This window comes from Lactuca sativa, chromosome 4 (genome assembly GCF_002870075.4).
Source record: "Lactuca sativa cultivar Salinas chromosome 4, Lsat_Salinas_v11, whole genome shotgun sequence".
NCBI lineage: Eukaryota > Viridiplantae > Streptophyta > Magnoliopsida > Asterales > Asteraceae > Lactuca > Lactuca sativa.
In genome coordinates this window covers 124,597,506-124,616,680 of record NC_056626.2, presented here as the reverse complement: position 1 = coordinate 124,616,680, position 19,175 = coordinate 124,597,506, and positions in this window count along the sequence as shown.

Below are 19,175 nucleotides of genomic sequence, written 5' to 3'. Positions count from 1 at the left end.
GCCTCGCCTGTCTCCGGGCCCCGCTCACTAAACACATACAATCATATAACATGCTAACACATAAAGAAACATACTCTACTATATCCCTGTCCTAAGAAACATACTCTGCTAATAATGAGATACGGAACATCGTCCATACTCAGCTAGTGATGAGATATGGGACCTCGCCCACACTTACCTCCTTACCAGGCACATACAAGTATCACACAGACAACAAGTATAATCTAACATGCAAACATTCCTCAGGCACCCGCCTGACATCGGACCTTGGTCTGGAATAACATACTAGCATACAATGCCTAGGGCTAACCCCCGGGTCTTCCTACTCATAGACTACATGGGCTGACATTGTGGCCTTAGACCCATTCAGACAGTGAGGAGACTCACCTTGCACTGTTGAAGCCCTGGCTGGAACTAGTTGAGTACAGACGAAGTTTCGTATCTCATTATTAGCAGAATATGTTTCTTAGGACAAGGATACGGTAGAGTATGTTTCTTTATGTGTTAGCATGTTATATGATTGCATGTGTTTAGTGGGCGGGGCCTAAGAGAGAGACATATCTGTATACCGAGCGGGGCTCGATGCTAGACCGGGTATACCGGGTATAGCCGGTCACAAGGACTGCATTGTTACAAAAAATAAAGTATAAGGGTTTATTTTACAAGAAAAAAAGAATAAGGTTTAAATGTGTACATTTCAAAAAATATCTTACCCTATCAAGTCATTATCCCTTAATAAAAACCTTTTTAGAAACGGCGAAAATATATTAAACCACTGCCAAAAAAGAAAAGGTAGGGGAAGAAAAAAGAATTAAGAAATGTTAAAAGGGCAACAAATCCAATTTGTCCAATTCTAGTTACCAAAATTACCTCTATGTTTCACAAAACTATACACGGCAGTGATCACATTATCCACCAAAGAACTAGGGGAAAAAGGAAACTTTTTGAAAATTATGTTGTTCATGGTCTTCCATGTGTACCACAAGAGGCCATAGCAAATAGCAAGCAAGATCTTTCTCTTTTTGGGGCAATGTCCCAAATTAGCCGCAAAATCGTCGATACTAGACACGGTTGGAAAAGCTTGCACCGATAAACCACGCCACTTGAAATCCAAGCAAAAACATCACCGATGACAAGGCAACAAACCAATGTATGATCTGTCTCCTCGAGGTCCAACCAGAAAAACAGGCAAGTGGGATTCGGAACCATAACACCTCTACGAACAAGAGCCGGCACCGTAGGTATACGACCCATACAAGCACGCCAAATGATGCAAATAACTTTTATAGGCACAAGCTTAATCCATATCGTAGGATTGATAACCGATGACAACAAACGGTATCGATGAGTCTTCTAAGAAGACAAACACAAAAATTACCATCTCCAGAAAGCTTAAAAATCCATCTATCCTCCGATTCAGAGATCTGAATAGAACGAACAACCTCCGATAAAGTGCCCAATTCAGCCAGCTTCATAGGATCCCTAGGCGCCGTCCTCAAAACCCAGTTGACATTGTTGGTGCCAAGCCTTTCTGAAATGAAGCACCTCTTACGCGAATCAAGATCATAAAGCAAGGGAAACGGGAGGCGAGAGTAATTCCGTGTAACCATTTCTCAAGCCAAAAGAGAATGTTAGAACTTGATCCAACGCGAATATCAAAAAGATTAGAAAGTTCAATGTTCATATCATGTAACTCAGGAATGTATAAATAATACGGAGCCAAACCCCCGGGAGCGATTTTTTTTAGCAAGGCAATGAGTAGGTTTTCTAAAAGAATTATGAATCCCACATATGACACAACGCCACATAGACGAAGCATCAATATTAAATCGCCAAATCCATTTTAGAAGAAAGGCAAATTTCATGGATAGAAGAGAACCAATGCCTAACCCTCCCTGATCTTTAGATCCAATCACAACCTTCTACGCCACCCAATGTAACTTGCACTTATCCTCATTGTAACCCCATAAAAATCTTCTACATAAATTCTCAAGGCAATCAATGATAGATCTTGGGGCCTTAAAGAAAGAAAAAAAAAAATACAACGGAAGACTATTCAACACTGACTGATTAAAGTCAACCTACCTCCGAAAGAGAGAGTCTTCGCTTTCCAAGACGAAAGCTTGTTTTGGAATGAGTAAATTACACGAATGGTCCTATGGTTTGGGGTAATTTGCATGCTTAGTCCCTAACTTATTTTTTTAACTCGGGAGGTCCCTATTGTTTGTTTTTGTTACACACTTGGTCCCTACAGTTTGTTTTTGTTACGCGTTTGGTCCCTATCTTACCTAAAAAGAATATTATTTAAATATGAAAAAATTGTGAAGTAGGTAAGGTAAGATGAGAAGGTGGGGTTCGGGGTGTGTTTATTTAAATAAATTAAAAAATCAAGGCCAAAATAGTCTTTTTAGGTAAGACAGAGACCAAATGCGTAATAAAAACAATTAGTAGGGACCTTCCGAGTTAAAAAATTAAGTTATGGACAAAACATGTAAATTACCCTAAACCATAGGGACCATTCGTGTAATTTTCCCTTTTGGAATTTCTCAACAACAGGCTTCCAATTACGCTTAAGTGACATATTGGCTCCCACTAGAACCCCCAAGTAAGTAAAAGGAAAAGACGAAGATTCGCATCCCATAATTCTAGCACACCTCGAGATATCATTGTCCAAAACTCCAATGTCATACACCTTAGATTTATGGAAATTGACTTTAAGCCCCGAGGAAACGTGGAAACACCACAAAATACGAGCTAAATTAACAAAATTTGTAGTCAACCATTTCCCAATAAACATAACGTCATCAGCATAAAGGAGATGGGATAAGGATGGACCGTTATTTGGAATGTCGACGCCAGAATACAAGTCCTTTTGACAAGAAGATTTCATTGCAACATTAAGCCCCTCAATGGCGATGATGAAGAGAAACGGAAAAAGAGGATCCCCTTGACGAACACCTTTGGTAATAGGAAACTCCTTAGTAAAGGTCTCATTGGTAGTCACAGAAGCTTTAGATGAGGATAAACAACCTCTAATCCAAAAACGTCATTTATCACCGAATCCCATTTGGGACATTACCGAATACAAATAATTCCAATTAATGGAATCAAATGTCTTATCGAAATCAACTTTGAACAAAAAAGTTTTGCATTTAAATTTTTTGTCTCATGCACAAACCTCATTTATGATCATAGGGCCATTAAGAATATTGCGCCCATGAATGAAGTATTAACTAATTATATAAAGCATGTATCTCACGTGTATATTCAAAGTATTCCAATGTAAATACCTAGTCCAGTTACTGAGTCAAGTCATAGAATAGTTTCCTGTATTTACTCCTAGATATAAGCTTAGATCAGTTAGTAGACTTAGGATATAAATGCCTCTCGTATGTAATCAATAATCATCAATCAGATATACATTCATATATCCCTCGTATTATTATGGTATCAGAGCTTTCAAACTCAGAAGAGTAATCGATCCAGAAGTCACAGCCGCATCCCTTCAACTAGGGTTTTATCTAATGTCTTCATCCAATTCATTCACTCAAGTCACGGCGGCAACTCATCTCACCACCAAACTCACGTCTCACAATTATCCTGTCTGGCGTAAACAAGTTGAGACTACACTAATCAGTCTCGCATATGAAGATTTTATCCTCGGTGAACCCAACATGCCACCCAAACAGATCAACGACAAAGAAAACAAACCAATTGCAAATCCAGAATACCTTCTCTGGTTTCGGAAAGATCAGATGCTACTTAGTGCGATACTAGGTAGCTGTTCGGAGTCCATACAGCCGCTCATCTCATCCGCATCTACCGCACGAGAAGCCTGGCAGCGCCTGTTCTCCATCTTTGCCTCTACATCCAGGTCAAGAATTATCTCCCTAAAATCGAAATTAACCAAAAACCCTAAGGGAAATCACACCATTACCGAATTTCTACAAGAGATGCGATCTCTTGCAGATGATCTTGCCCTAGCCCAGAGTCCTGTTTCAGAAGAGGATCTCATGGTCTACATCCTCTCACATCTTGGTGATGACTACAGTACAATCGCAGCTGCCATCAAGGTTAGAGACACACCCATCTCTTATTCAGAACTATTTGATAAACTTACAGACTTTGAAAGATCCCTCAAAGAATCCGTGACTACAATTGACAATGTTCCCACCACTGTCAATTATACTTCTCGACAAACAGGGACCAATCAAGGCAATCGCAATCAGCCACACTATCAACAAAACAACCGAAACTATCACAATAACTCTCAACGAGGGGGCTACAGGGGTAACTCAAACTGGTCAGGTTCCAACACTCAAGGAAATCGCCCAAACCGCAGCAATGAATTCTGTCAGTTTTGTAACATTCCAGGACACCTCACTCGTGACTGCAGAAAACTTGCAAGATTTCGTAGGGAAAACAACATTACCACAGAGAAATCCACAACACCGGTTGCCAATGTTACCACCTCCAATCTGGTGTCTCCCACCTGGCTGTTCGATGTTGGCGCTTCCAATCATGTCACCTCTGACAAACAAACACTTCACAATGTGTCAGAGTATGGAGGACCTGATGAGATAGTTCTCGGTGATGGTATAGGTTTACCCATAACTCATATTGGTAACACGTATATCAATACACCTCAAATCATTGTTTTTGTCCAAAGTGTTACATGTTCCACGATTAAAACGCAATCTTGTATCTGTTGGTAGTTTATGTGATACTAATTTGGTTTCGGTGGAATTCTTTCCATCTCATTTTTTTGTGAAGGATCTGCACACGGGGGCGCGCCTCATGCGAGGAGAGAGAACTGATGGAATCTACACCTCCAAGCTATCTCCAAGACTCCAAATCCATGCCACATTCAAGAACTCTCCACTCAGCCTCCACCACAAACTCGGTCACCCTTCAATGCAAGTGTTCAAAACTATTGTGTCTAGCTTAGGTTTAAATTCAAAATTTGATTCCAATGTTCATTGTTCCTCATGCTCTATCAATAAAAGTCATAAACTTCCTTTTGGTTCTAATTCCTTTGTCACTTCAAAACCTCTTCAATTACTTTATTTCGATGTCTGGGGACCTGTACAACAATCCATTGATGGTTTCAAATACTATGTCATTTTTGTATACTATTTCACCAAGTATATCTGGCTCTATCCCATGAAACGAAAAAGTAATTTGCACTCATTTTTCCCACCTTCAAATCGCTAGTTGAAAAGTTCTTCCAACACCAAATTATTTCCATATTCAGTGACAACGGTGGTGAGTACTTGGGACTCTTACCCTTCCTTCAAGCACATGGAATTTCTCATTACACAACACCTCCACACACTCCTGAACAAAACGGGGTGGCAGAACGCCGCCACCGATATATTGTTGAAACCGGCCTAGCCTTACTCCACTTTGCCAAACTTCCTCTAAAATTCTGGTCACATGCCTTTCAAACTGCAACCTACTTAATCAACCGACTTCCTACACCCATACTTGACCACAAATCACCTTACCAATGCCTATTTAACCAAAGCCCGAACTATACCAAATTGAAACCATTCGGTTGCTTATGCTATCCTTGGCTACGTTCGTACACTACATCAAAACTACAACCGCGATCAAAACCATGCCTCTTCCTTGGTTATTCTGATTCCAAGTCAGCATACAAATGTTACGACCCGGAATCTCAAAAACTATATCATTCAAGACATGTTGAATTTATACTCAATGAATTTCCCTCGGTCTCCACTGAGCCATCAACATCATTACCCTCACCCGACAGCTTCCTTACCCATGAAACCTCTCCCACCACAAATATTCCTAACCTGCCACAAATAAAAACTACCTTACCAAATCTACCCAGCAACACAAATATTCCCAATGAACCTCCACCTACTGATCCGTTGTCTCCAATTCAGCCACATTCACCAACCCTGCCCAACTCTCCTATACACCTCCAATCCCCTGCCACACCTACACCACAAACTCCACAAACACCTCAGCCTATACAACCACCCGAAACTGCTCCTGTCACAGCCACTCGCATCCGCAAACCAAATAAAAAATATTATAATCCTTCCTTTGTAAACACTACCACGTTACACCCTATACCCCCTAGTCTTGAACCTCACACACACACTCAAGCCCTCAAAGATCCTCTTTGGCGTCAAGCAATGGATGCTGAATTTAATGCACTTCTTACCAATGGTACATGGGAGCTAGTTCCAAAAGAAAATCATTATTCCATTGGCTGCAAATGGATTTTTAGAATAAAAAGAAAACCCGATGGTACCATTGACAAATACAAAGCTCGTCTAGTGGCAAAAGGGTTTCTCCAACAATATGGCAAAGACTACTTTGACACCTTTAGCCACGTTACTAAACCGGTTACCATTCGTACCGTTATCTCCATTGCCCTATCTCAAAACTGGCCAATTAGACAACTTGATGTCAACAATGCTTTCCTTCATGGCACCCTTCATGAAGAAGTATTCATGGAACAACCACCTGGTTTCATACACCCTCAATATCCCTCACATGTATGCAAACTAAAAAAATCCCTTTATGGCCTCAAACAAGCACCACGTGCGTGGTACATTGAACTCACCACATTTCTGCTTTCAGTTGGCTTTCGCAAATCTAGAGCTGATCCATCTTTATTCGTGTACAATCATCATAATGTCCTTGCTTACCTTCTTGTGTATGTCGATGATTTTGTACTTACCGGTAATAACTCCTCATTCCTCACTCAGTTCGTGTCTACCTTGTCCAATCGTTTCTCTCTAAAAGATTTAGGACCTCTTCACCACTTTCTTGGTGTTGAGGTCATTCCAACCAAATCGGGTCTCTTCCTATCTCAACATAGACATGTCCAGGATCTTCTCACTCAGTTTCGCATGGATGGAGCCAAGGAGGTAGCCACACCATTGAATCCCTCAGTCACTCTCTCTTTGCATGACGGGTCCGCAAGCACAAATCCCACACCTTATCGCAAGCTGGTAGGCTCTCTTCAATATTTAGCATTTACAAGACCGAATATATCATTTGCTATTAACAAGTTGTCACAGTTTATGCATGCTCCAACTGATACTCATTGGCAATCCTTGAAGAGAGTACTACGCTACCTAAAGGGCACTATTTATCATGGACTCGACCTCACAAAAAAATCTTCCATGGATCTCACGGCGTTTTCGGACTCCGATTGGGGAGGTGTAACAAATGGTGGACGCTCTACAACTGCATATCTTGTGTATCTCGGTCCGAATATCATCTCATGGAGATCCTCCCGCCAAAAATCCGTATCACGATCATCTATGGAAGCGGAGTACAAGGCTCTTGCAAACGTCGCAGCTGAAGTTACTTGGGTTAAGAATCTCTTACTCGATCTTGGCATCAAAATTACAAAACCTCCGCTCTTGTATTGTGACAACACCGGTGCAACATACTCTTGTGCTAATCCTATATATCACTCAAGGATGAAACATGTAGCCCTCGACTACCACTTTGTTCGAGAACAAGTTACCGACGGCTCTCTACGTGTACGACATGTCAACTCCTTTGATCAACTAGCCGATGCATTGACTAAACCTCTCACTCGCTCCCCATTTCAACGACTTCGATCCAAGATTGGCGTATCCGATGGATCCTCCATCTTGCGGGGGCGTATTAACTAATTATATAAAGCATGTATCTCACGTGTATATTCAAAGTATTCCAATGTAAATACCTAGTTCAGTTACTGAGTCAAGTCATAGAATAGTTTCCTGTATTTACTCCTAGATATAAGCTTAGATCAGTTAGTAGACTTAGGATATAAATGTCTCTCGTATGTAATCAATAATCATCAATCAGATATACATTCATATATCCCTCGTATTATTATGAAGGCAGTTTGCGATTCATCAATAACAGATCCAATAACCTTCTTGACGCGGGAAGCAAGAGTTTTAGCAATAATCTTATACACGCACCCAATGAGACTAATTGGTCTAAACTTTGCCAAAGTGAGAGGGTCTTTGACTTTGGGAAGCAACGAAATAAACGATGATTACTGCCTCGTGATAATAACTTATCCCACGTATTTAAAAAAATAATAAAAAAATTCACAAACTTAATTTCAATATCATATTGCGAGTTACTAATAAATTTAATGTGTAGCTTCTCGAGATGCCAATGTGCTGGATTTCCGTATCTCTTTGAGTATTAAATTTGGATATATAGCTAGGTCTAATGAGTAATGAAACTTTTTACAACTCATAACAAATGGATATAGAAATAATAGAACGATAACGTTGAACTACTGATGATTTTCATTTAGGGTTTTAAATAAAATTTGGGTTTGAACATGCATGCTTTCATTAGGGTTTTAATTAATTTTAGGGTCAGAACATGCATGTTTACCTTTTTGAACTTGAGGTGTTACCAATGATCGATAAATGCACTTAATGTAGTTGTATATGCTAATGAAGACATAAAAACTTCAAGCATGAGAGTTTGTAATAAACGATTTCATCTAGATAAAAAGAAGAGGAATTAATTTGAATAATTTACAAACATTAAGTTATGTACTTCTAGTTAATAACGTTTATCATGTATTCGTTTTCACCAAGATGTCAAGATATAAGATTCATGTATTATATCTATATAATACAAGATGTCAAGATATAAGATTCATGTATTATATCTATATAGTACTATCAGATAAAAATAAATATATCACTGTCGTATTGATAACAAAACAAAATACATTATATATTATCTTTAATAACTTACGTTACCTTTAAAGAAACGTCAAATAGTATATTTACGCAACTACATATACAAGGCAGATTATGAGATTAAATATTTTTCGGCGCAAAACATGGAAAGAAAATAATATCACTAAAACAATATAATTTAATTTACTAATGAAACGCGTATTGAGATAGCATCAACAGTAAAGGCATCACGTGCTCGATGACTTTTATGCTGCAAATTGCTTTTCAAAACTTTTGGACAGTATTATTTTTTTATTAAAAAAATATATATTCAATGAAAAATAATTCATACATAACAATTTTGTTTATATTATCACTTTATATTTTTATATTTTAAAGAATGATACAGTATAAGATTTTAAATTATTAATTCTTATATACAAAGAAAAATCGTTATATACAAATCTATACAATGAGATTAATAATTCAATCTCAGATATATATTAAATCGTTTATTTCCAAAAAAAAACCTTAATTTACTTTATATATCTAAATCATCTCCATTTAATAATATTTCATCGACTATAATTACATTTAAATTTTAAATTTTAGTTTTTTGGTAATTAATTTACTTTACTAAATATTTGATAAAGTTGAACTTGTTAAATATCAAGTTTGTTAGAATTATATAATAATTTCAATTGTCCTTTTATTTTTATAATATAATATGATAATTTTTTTCATATTTTATATGTTTCCAATAAAACCCCGTATTTTAAATATTAATGTTTATTATTTATTTTTACTCTTTTGTTGAAATATGAGATGTGCTTAAAAAAGACAAATTAAATGATGAAGTTTTGAAGAATATTTTAGATAGATTTTTTTAAAAACCGTGATCACACATTCTAAGATATTTTTAAATTACTTCTAGTTCCAATTATAGTCTCAAGGAGACTTGGTCACATTTTAGATCAATTAGTTAAATTTATTAAAAAAATCCATTGAAAAAAAATAACCACTTGAAAAGACATTTAAGGAAAAGATGATGCAATAATAATTAGGTTTTTAAGAACCGGCAAATAATATTATATTAGGTATGAGAACTGTGTATCACACGGGTTGATTTAAAAAAGATTAAACATTAAAGTGTAAACATAAAATATTTTTTTAATGTACAACTTTAAAATAAGAAAAAAAAACGTATTTATTGCAATTTAATATCATATATATATGATATTTAATATTTTACATATATAAGTATATAACTTTAATTTTAAAAATTGAAACAAATCAAAAATTGACAAATTGATAATATTTTTTTCAAAAATACTACAAAATAACAAATATCAAAACTCATGAGAAATTTACTTGTGGCAAAAAAAATCTTCATTTATTAAGAAAGATATTATATATAAGAAAAAAACAATAAAAGACAATGGACATAGCAAATAGCTAGACGAGAAGCCATAAATAACAAAATAAATAAATAACAAGTTTTAGAGTCTCCTGTTTGGATCTCATGTTACACGAATGGACATATACACTAATAATTAGATCATATGTCAAATTTAATATTTATAAACTTTAACTTTAGAAGATAGTGTTAACTTTTTTTCTATAATGCTATTAAAACAATACGCAAAATGATGGATAATTATTTAAAACATATCCTATTTAAAGAAAACATAATTTATTGAAAATGCCTTTTAGAAAATATTATTCTACAGTCACTGTTTAAGATTTTCTTTATAAGCTAATTTTCTATAAATGCGATCATTTGTTGTGTTATAAGCTTATAATATAGAAACTTATATATATACATACATATATATATATATATATATATATATATATATATATATATATATATATATATATATATATATATATATATATATATATATATATAGTGAGAGAGAGAGAAAAAAAAAGTGAATATATATTACAACTTCACCTAAGTTTAGCTACTAAACCACATGAAAATAAGTTGTTTTACTATATAAAGATTGCGATTAGGGAATTCACAATTAACACTTGAAGATGTAGATTCATGATGTACACAATAGTTTTGATAAGGAAGCAAGAACATTGATTATCTTCGACCTTTGTGATGGTGGGAAACAATAATGTTCACTAGCGTGAAGTAATAAACGATACTGGAAGAATGAAAAAAATGATGGTAAAACGATAATTGAGGAAATAAATGTTATTGGGGACGATATATTTACCAAATGAAAACTAAATCGTGTTTAATTACTAAGTTAAAACGAAATATTTTAGAGGTTTAGTACCTAAGCATAGATGACGCTGTAAAGTAATAATAAGAAAATATCATCCTTAATAAACAAAGAACTTTTTTGCTACATGACATGCTCTCCTTCAATTTGACAAATGTCAATTTGTGGTAATTTTGAATTAATTTTTTTTCCATATACCATTTTATGGGTTTTCCTATTTTATTAAATTTCATATAATATTTTAAGGTGATAATTGTAATAAATATAATAAAAAGAGAATATCAATTTTATTCAAAATTTTTAAATTAAAGTTTATTAGTTTCTTTTGTATATTTATTTAAATTTAAAAGATAAAAAACATTTCAATTTTAATAATTCATTATTTTCTTATAAATTCAAAGTTCTCAATTATTTAAACATTCATATTTAAATTTTTCTTTAAATTAACCCATGTAATACATGAGTCTCACAACTAGCATATATATATATATATATATATATATATATATATATATATATATATATATATATATATATATATATATATATATATAGGTAGAGGTTATTTAAAACCATGTTAATTTTGTGAGACATGGAGACACGATCCTAGCCACTCATTTTGGAGATCAAAAAAATCAAATATATATATATATATATATATATATATATATATATATATATATATTGCAAAATAAAATTAAAAATCCAAAAAACCGTTTTTTAAATATTATTTCGTTATTTAACTTATCCAAAAAATAATAAAAATAATAAAAAAAATCACCATTTTTTTCGAAATATAAGTAAAATATTCTAATAGAATATAATATTGTAAATAATAAAATCGAATTTTTAGAATATTAAAATATTCTAATAATCTACTAAAACTGATAGATATTTTAAAATATTCTAATATTCTACTTGAATTGTTAGATTTGTTAGAATATTCTAATATTTAATTAGAATTTTTCGAATATTTATAGTTTAATATTCTAATAGAATATTCTACCATTCTAAAAGTTTTATTTGAATATTTACTATATAATATTATATTAGAATATTTCATTTATATTTTGAAAAAAAAAACGGTAATTTTTTATTTTTATTAGTTTTTTTTATTTGGATAAAATAAATGACAAAAATAATATTTAAAAAAAATCAAAACTTTCATTTATTTTGCATTTTAAAAATATATTTTTTCATCTCCAAAGTGAATGACTAATATTGTGTTCCCATTTGTCACGAAATATGATGATCTCACATGAATCTAACAATATATATATATATATATATATATATATATATATATATATATATATATATATATATATATATATATATGAAGAAAAATCATTACGTACGAATCTATGCAATGAGATCAATAATCCAATCTCAGACATATATTACTCGTTATTTCCAAAAAAAAAAAAAAAAAAAACCTTAATTTACTTTATATATCTAAATCATCTCTATTTAATTATATTTCATCGACCTATAATTGTATTTTAATTTTAAAATTTTGTTTTTTAGTAATTAATTTAGTTACTAAATATTTGATAAAGTTAAACTTGTTAAATATCAAGTTTTTTAGAATTATATAATAATTTCAATTGTCCTTTTACTTTTATAATATAATATGATAATTTTTTCATATTTTGTATCTTGTATGTTTCAAATAAAACCCAATATGTTGTATTTTAAATATTAATGCCTATTAAATATATATTTTTTTTGTTAAAATATGAGGTGTGTTTAAAAGAAAATAGACAAATTCAATGATGAAGTTTTATAGAATATTTTAGATAGATTTTTTATAAACCTTGATCCCCACATTTTAAGATATTTTTAACCATTGAAAAAAAGTCACTTGAAAAAAATAACCATTGGAAAAAACATAAAAGTAAAAGATGATGCAATAATAATTAGAACATATGACAAATTTAATATTTATAAACTTTTGTTTTAGAAGATGTTGTTAACTTTTTTTTTTCTATAATGCTATTAAAACAATACGCAAAATGATGGATAATTATTTGAAACATATCCTATTTAAAACAAGCATAATTAAATTAAAATGCCTTTTAGAAAATATTATTCTATGTTTAAGATTTTCATCCTAAGCTAATTTTCAATAAATGCGGTCATTTGTTGTGTTATAAGTTTATAATATACTAGTTTATAACCCGTCAGAACCACGGATTATAAAATTAATTAAACTTTTATAATAAAAATTTATAATTTTTAATAAATTATTAATTAAGAGATATATCAAAATTTTAAAATTATTATAACTTCAAATTTAACATATAATTAGAAAATATATATTTGAATTTTGAAATGAGTTGCCAAATATATCTACATGACAAATGACATAATATTAATGAGGAGTTATATTAGAGTGGCACTTGGCATAAACAGATTAACACTATTCATTTATTAGAATAGGTGTATGTGTGTATATATATATATATATATATATATATATATATATATATATATATATATATATATATATATATACTAGTTTATAACCCGTGGGCACCACGGATTAGAAAGGTAAAAATAATTTTAATTAAATTATAAGGTAATTATTGAGCTATGATAAAAAATAAAAAATAAATAATAAATTAGGCAATAGATATTATAAATAATTTTTTTGTTGACATGTTTAATATGTGTAAAATGGAGAAGTGAATTAGTAGAAATTTAATTAATGAGGAAAAACCTTAGAATGACAAGTGGCAAATAAGTAATGTAAAGCTCTAATTGATTAACATGTGGCAAATGGGCTACTCTTTTATTAGGTAGGGATATATATATATATATATATATATATATATATATATATATATATATATATATATATATATATATATATATATAGAGAGAGAGAGAGAGAGAGAGAGTCGACCCAATACATGGGCGAATTGGGTTTAGGCACAGGGCATCAAACTTTTAAGGGCATCAAAATGGTCCAACTATATATAATATATTATAATGGCCCAAAAACTGAGCCCATATTTTGTTTTGTGATGTGATTTGAGCGTGAGAAAGGAAGAGACGTGTCAAACAAATGAATAATCATCGTCTCATCGATCATCCGCATAGATAAACCAAACGTCGCCTCTCGCTTGGTGCCTAGTGCCCAAAAACCTGTTGGCTTTGTCGATGGAATTAATGCAGCATTGCCTACCTAGAAACATCTCCATAAATAAAATAAAAAAGTAAGATTTGATTTCTCAATTTTTCACTTCCAGTCGATAAATCGATAACATATAGCTCTCAAATCTCGTTATCTCAATTTCTTTTTTTATTATTCGACACTTAGTCACGATATATCAGCGATTTCTCTGATCTAGTCCAGTTTCAAGGTCCAATTTTCTCTAATTTTTTCTTCTGAAGTTCTGATTTAGTGATTCGTTGATTTTGGTGTGATTTGTTTCTTGTTGGTTGTTTCATAAATCAAGTTTGGGTGTGTTCATTCAAAATTTATGTTTATTTAATTTAGGTTTTCAAAAAACTAATTAATTTCTTATTTAACTCGTTTTCATAAGTTATTTTGATAAATAGAATGAGAGTATGAGACTCGTCGATTTCACTTGAAAATAGTTGAGATTCAAAATAACAAGTAGAATCGACACCTTTATCTTCGATGAGTTTTCCTATACTCTCCTAATTTCAAAAAATATTGATATTCCAACTATTAAACGATTTCATTCGACTTGGGTTATGTTTCATAAATCAGATTATTTTTTTTATTTATTTGATTTCTACTATATTTGATTACAGGAAAAAAGAGTGAAAGCCTCAAAAACTTATTGGATTTTTATTTTTGTATCATTTTTTTCTATGTTGCATTAATCAGATGTGGGTTTTGTTGTTTCTGAAAGCATATTTGGGTGAGTCCATTCGAAATCTGTGTTTATTTTGCTTTGTTTTATAAATCTGATTTATTTCTTACTTTTTGATTTTATATTTGATTTAAGTGTTTTTGTTTTTGTAAGCAAGTTTAGATGAGTTCTACTGTTTTCTCCAAGTTTGAGTTGTTTTAGGAATCAAACTTTAAGAAATCAGATTTGTATATTTTGAAATTTGTTTGTATATGTTGTTTCAAATATGTTTTCTCCAAATCTGATTTGTATGACTTTTCACAAATCAGATTTTAAGATTCTGGTGAGTTCAATTTCTAATATGTATGTGTTTAATATTTGTTTTCTAAGCAAATTTTATAAACCTTTGTGTTTTTTTATGTGATGTGAAGCAGGAGAAATATTTCTGGCGTTGTTGTCAAAAGATCATTTCTAATCAGATTTCTGACTTCTAGATGCAGCAAAATATTAATTATTGTAAAATAAGATATGTTTTTGCTTCAAAAAATAAACAAAGATATCGTTTTAGATTATTTTTGTATGTTTTTGTTTGCATTATATGGTTAATAAAAATTTGCTGCATTTTTTATTTTGTAAATTTTTTATATATAAGGGCATGAAATTCTTATCTTGCACCGGATAGTAAAAAACAATGAACTGGCCCTATATATATATATATATATATATATATATATATATATATATATATATATATATATATATATATATATATATATATATATATATATAGGTTCAGGTTCACTTGAGACTATGTTGATTTTGTGAGACCGTGAGACCAATCTAAAAATAATTTTAAAATGCAAAATAAAAGTAAAAATCCAAAAATTCTTTCTTAATTATTATTTTTGTCACTTTAATTACCTAAAAAAAATTACCGTTTTTTTTAAATACGTGAAATATTCTAATAGAATATTACACTGTAAATATTCTAATGTGATTTTTAAAATGTTAAAATATTCTACTAGATTTGTCAGATATGTAAAATATTTTAATATTCTACTAGAATATGTAAAAAAACGTTTTATTTTTTATTTTTTTATTTTTTTTGGAAAATATTAATGACGAAAATAATATTTGAAAAAAATTCAAAAATAATCAATTATTTTGCATTTTAAAAATGTTTTTTTTATCTACAAAATGAGTGGTTAGGATTGCGTCTCACAAAATTAGGTCGTCTCACATGAACCTAACCATATATATATATATATATATATATATATATATATATATATATATATATATATATGTATACATAGGTAAAGGTTCAAATGATAAACAAAAAAAACTAAGAACTCTAAGAACTACTCTATTTTAACTTATATTAAGTGTATTTTTTTGTTAATTTAAAATATTTGATTTATTTTAAGATTTAATAAACGGCTAAAATCAATAAGGGCTTGATGGTCATTTTGATAATTTTAACATCAGATTCCTAACATGAGACTAAAAAACAAGATCTGATCATTTTTTCTTACATTCAAACTCTCACACCCACCTTCAAGAATTCAAACACAAACCCTCTTACTATCATCACCAACTACCACAACTACCGCCACCTACCGTCGATGCCGCCATAGACCGTCGCCACCGTATACCGCCATCACCGTCGTAGATCGTCACCATCCCATTCTCTTCGATTTTTGGTGAAACAACACCAGATCTACATCTGATCTGATGTGTTTAACACATTTCAGGTCTAGATTTGCAACAGATCAACACACCAGATCTACCCCAATACCTCTTTTTCTTCTTACCGGCGAGGCTAGATCTACCGTCGCCTTTACTTGCTACCATCGTTGCTACCAACGCCTAAGTTAACGGATTTCAAGCCACTCCTCTATTGTTCCTTGAAACGACCCAAAAATACGACCCAAAAATTTCATTTTTCAATATAACCCAAAACCATAATCTGAGTGTCATATCATAAAAACCATACGTGATGTATCCCAAACAACACTGTGCGGAAACTGTATCATATCCATGTCATAAAAAAAATCAAAACTAAATCAACTCCCAGGATAAAAGCTGAAGCTGTGGTGTGTGCGATGCCATCATCCCGAGCTCTTCCCTCTGCTATCGGAAGTACCTGAAACCAAAACTAAAACTGTAAGCACGAAGCTTAGTGAGCTCCCCCAAACTACCACATACCATACAATACACATAAGCACATACTGGGCCTTGCCCACTGCATCAGACCGAAGTCTGGAACTAGCTGCATCGGACCGAAGTCCGGAACTGACTGGGACCTTGTCCCCTGCATCGGACCAGAGTCCGGAACTGACTGCATCGGACCGAAGTCTGGAACTAACTGCATCGGACCGAAGTCCGGAACTAACTGATCATGGCATAGCATAAAACATAACAACTATTATAAACACATAAACTGCATACTGCATCGGAACAGTGTCCGGAACACATAACACAAACATGCTTGAATCACAAAGACATCAAACACTATAGCTACTGCATCAGACCCAAAGTCCGGGACTACGGATAATTAAACGGGCCGGCATTGTGGCCGTAGACCCGTTCCTACTGAAGGGAAACTCACCTGAACTGCTGAGCCCTGCTGATAAACCTCTGGCTGCTACTCGACAATCCCCTGAACCGCTGCTCCTCTAGCTCTCCGAGCTATCAATATACATATAACACTTAGTCTGACAGTCAACGAAGTCAACTCTGGTCAAAGTCAACCCTACTCGCCGAGTCTTCCTAAAGACTCGCCGAGTTCATAAGCTCAGGGTCTTTCTTATTCGCGACCCGACTCGCCGAGTCAGTCCATGACTCGCCGAGTCCAACTAGTTCCAAGTCCTGTCCTGTCCAACTCGCTGAGTCACCACCCGACTCACTGATTCGAGTCTCAACTCAAAGGGTTTAGGGTTTCGCGATCTGACTCGCCGAGTCCAAGAACAGACTCGCCGAGTCCAATACAATCTTCAACCAACTCGTCGAGTTGTTCATCCAACTCGCCGAGTCCATGCCTAACTTCAACCGACTCGACGAGCTGTTCATCCTACTCGTCGAGTTCCTCCTCATCTTCAAGCTATTCGCCGAGTCCACTCGAAGGACTCGCCGAGTCTATCCAGTCCTCAATCCATGCAGTGGCTTTTCGAGCCAAACAGAACTTCCAACTCATAGATCCATACTTCTAGGGCCTATTCCCCACGTAAAGTGGCAAACTTTACGTGTAGATTGAGAGATCTATGCTCAAAACACACTAAACTAGGGTTTATGGCAAACATGCTTCTTCAACATACCAAGGGCTGATACTTTAGGGGATTCAAGACCAAAACCAACATGGATCTGAGGTAGCAACCCCAGATCTGAACCTCCAACCCGAATTGGTTACAAAACATACCAATAATGACCAAAACTCACACATAAGAATAGATCTAGATGCAAAGGGAGTCCAATCAACAACTTATTACCTCCAAATGATCTGAAATGTCTTCTCAATCTCGGATCTACAGTCCCTTCTTGCTCTTCCAAGGCTTTTCTTCCTTCTCCAAGCTTATGGTGCTCTCTTCGATGCAAGATCTAGCTCAAAAACGGATATGGCGGCTAGGGTTGATGTTCTGGGGGTAAGGAGGCACTAAAGGAACCCTAGGAAAGAGAATGAGACGCTTAAATAGGCTCCAAGTCCCGGATTTAGGGTTTTCCTCGTTCAGACCCAACTCGTCGAGTCTCCTTGGCCGACTCGCCGAGTCGGTCGCTAACACCTCAACCCGGGTCCCGCTCGGACTCGCCGAGTCTCTCCTTAAAATTGAGGTCTTCTTTCTTTTCTTGACTTTCCAAACTTTGGGGTGTTACAACTCTCCCCCACTTAAACTAAACTTCGTCCTCGAAGTTTGCTATGATCAACTGCCTCCAACTCTCTGTCTGGAAAATCCATCACCCTTTTGCCCATCACTCCGGCCACTCACAGTGCCGATCACTACCGATAGAACATACTAAATCCTTCTCTTTCCCATAATTTCCTCAACGTTACTTCCTCCGAATGAAAATCATGCTGCCTCCCATCCGCCTACCGGATGTACTGAGACTACTCTGGTCTAACCAATCTCCTTATATCTGAGTTACCGGACTCCCACCGGTCACTACACTCCATCGCAAACTCCTAGTCTCTTCCAGCGACTCCTGAAGATACTTCGATTATCTATAACTGTTCTATCCATCCTGTCGCTCATACCGAAACGATGCTGCTGGAACCAGCTTGCTTTTATCCCACCTGATTACTCATCTCCTACTTACTCGAGCCTTCCCTCCTGAATGAAAAGCTACCTGCCTAGCCATCCCTACAGATCACTTATACTCGGCAAAAGGCTCAACTGATCCTGTTGAGAGGGACTTGCCATTTC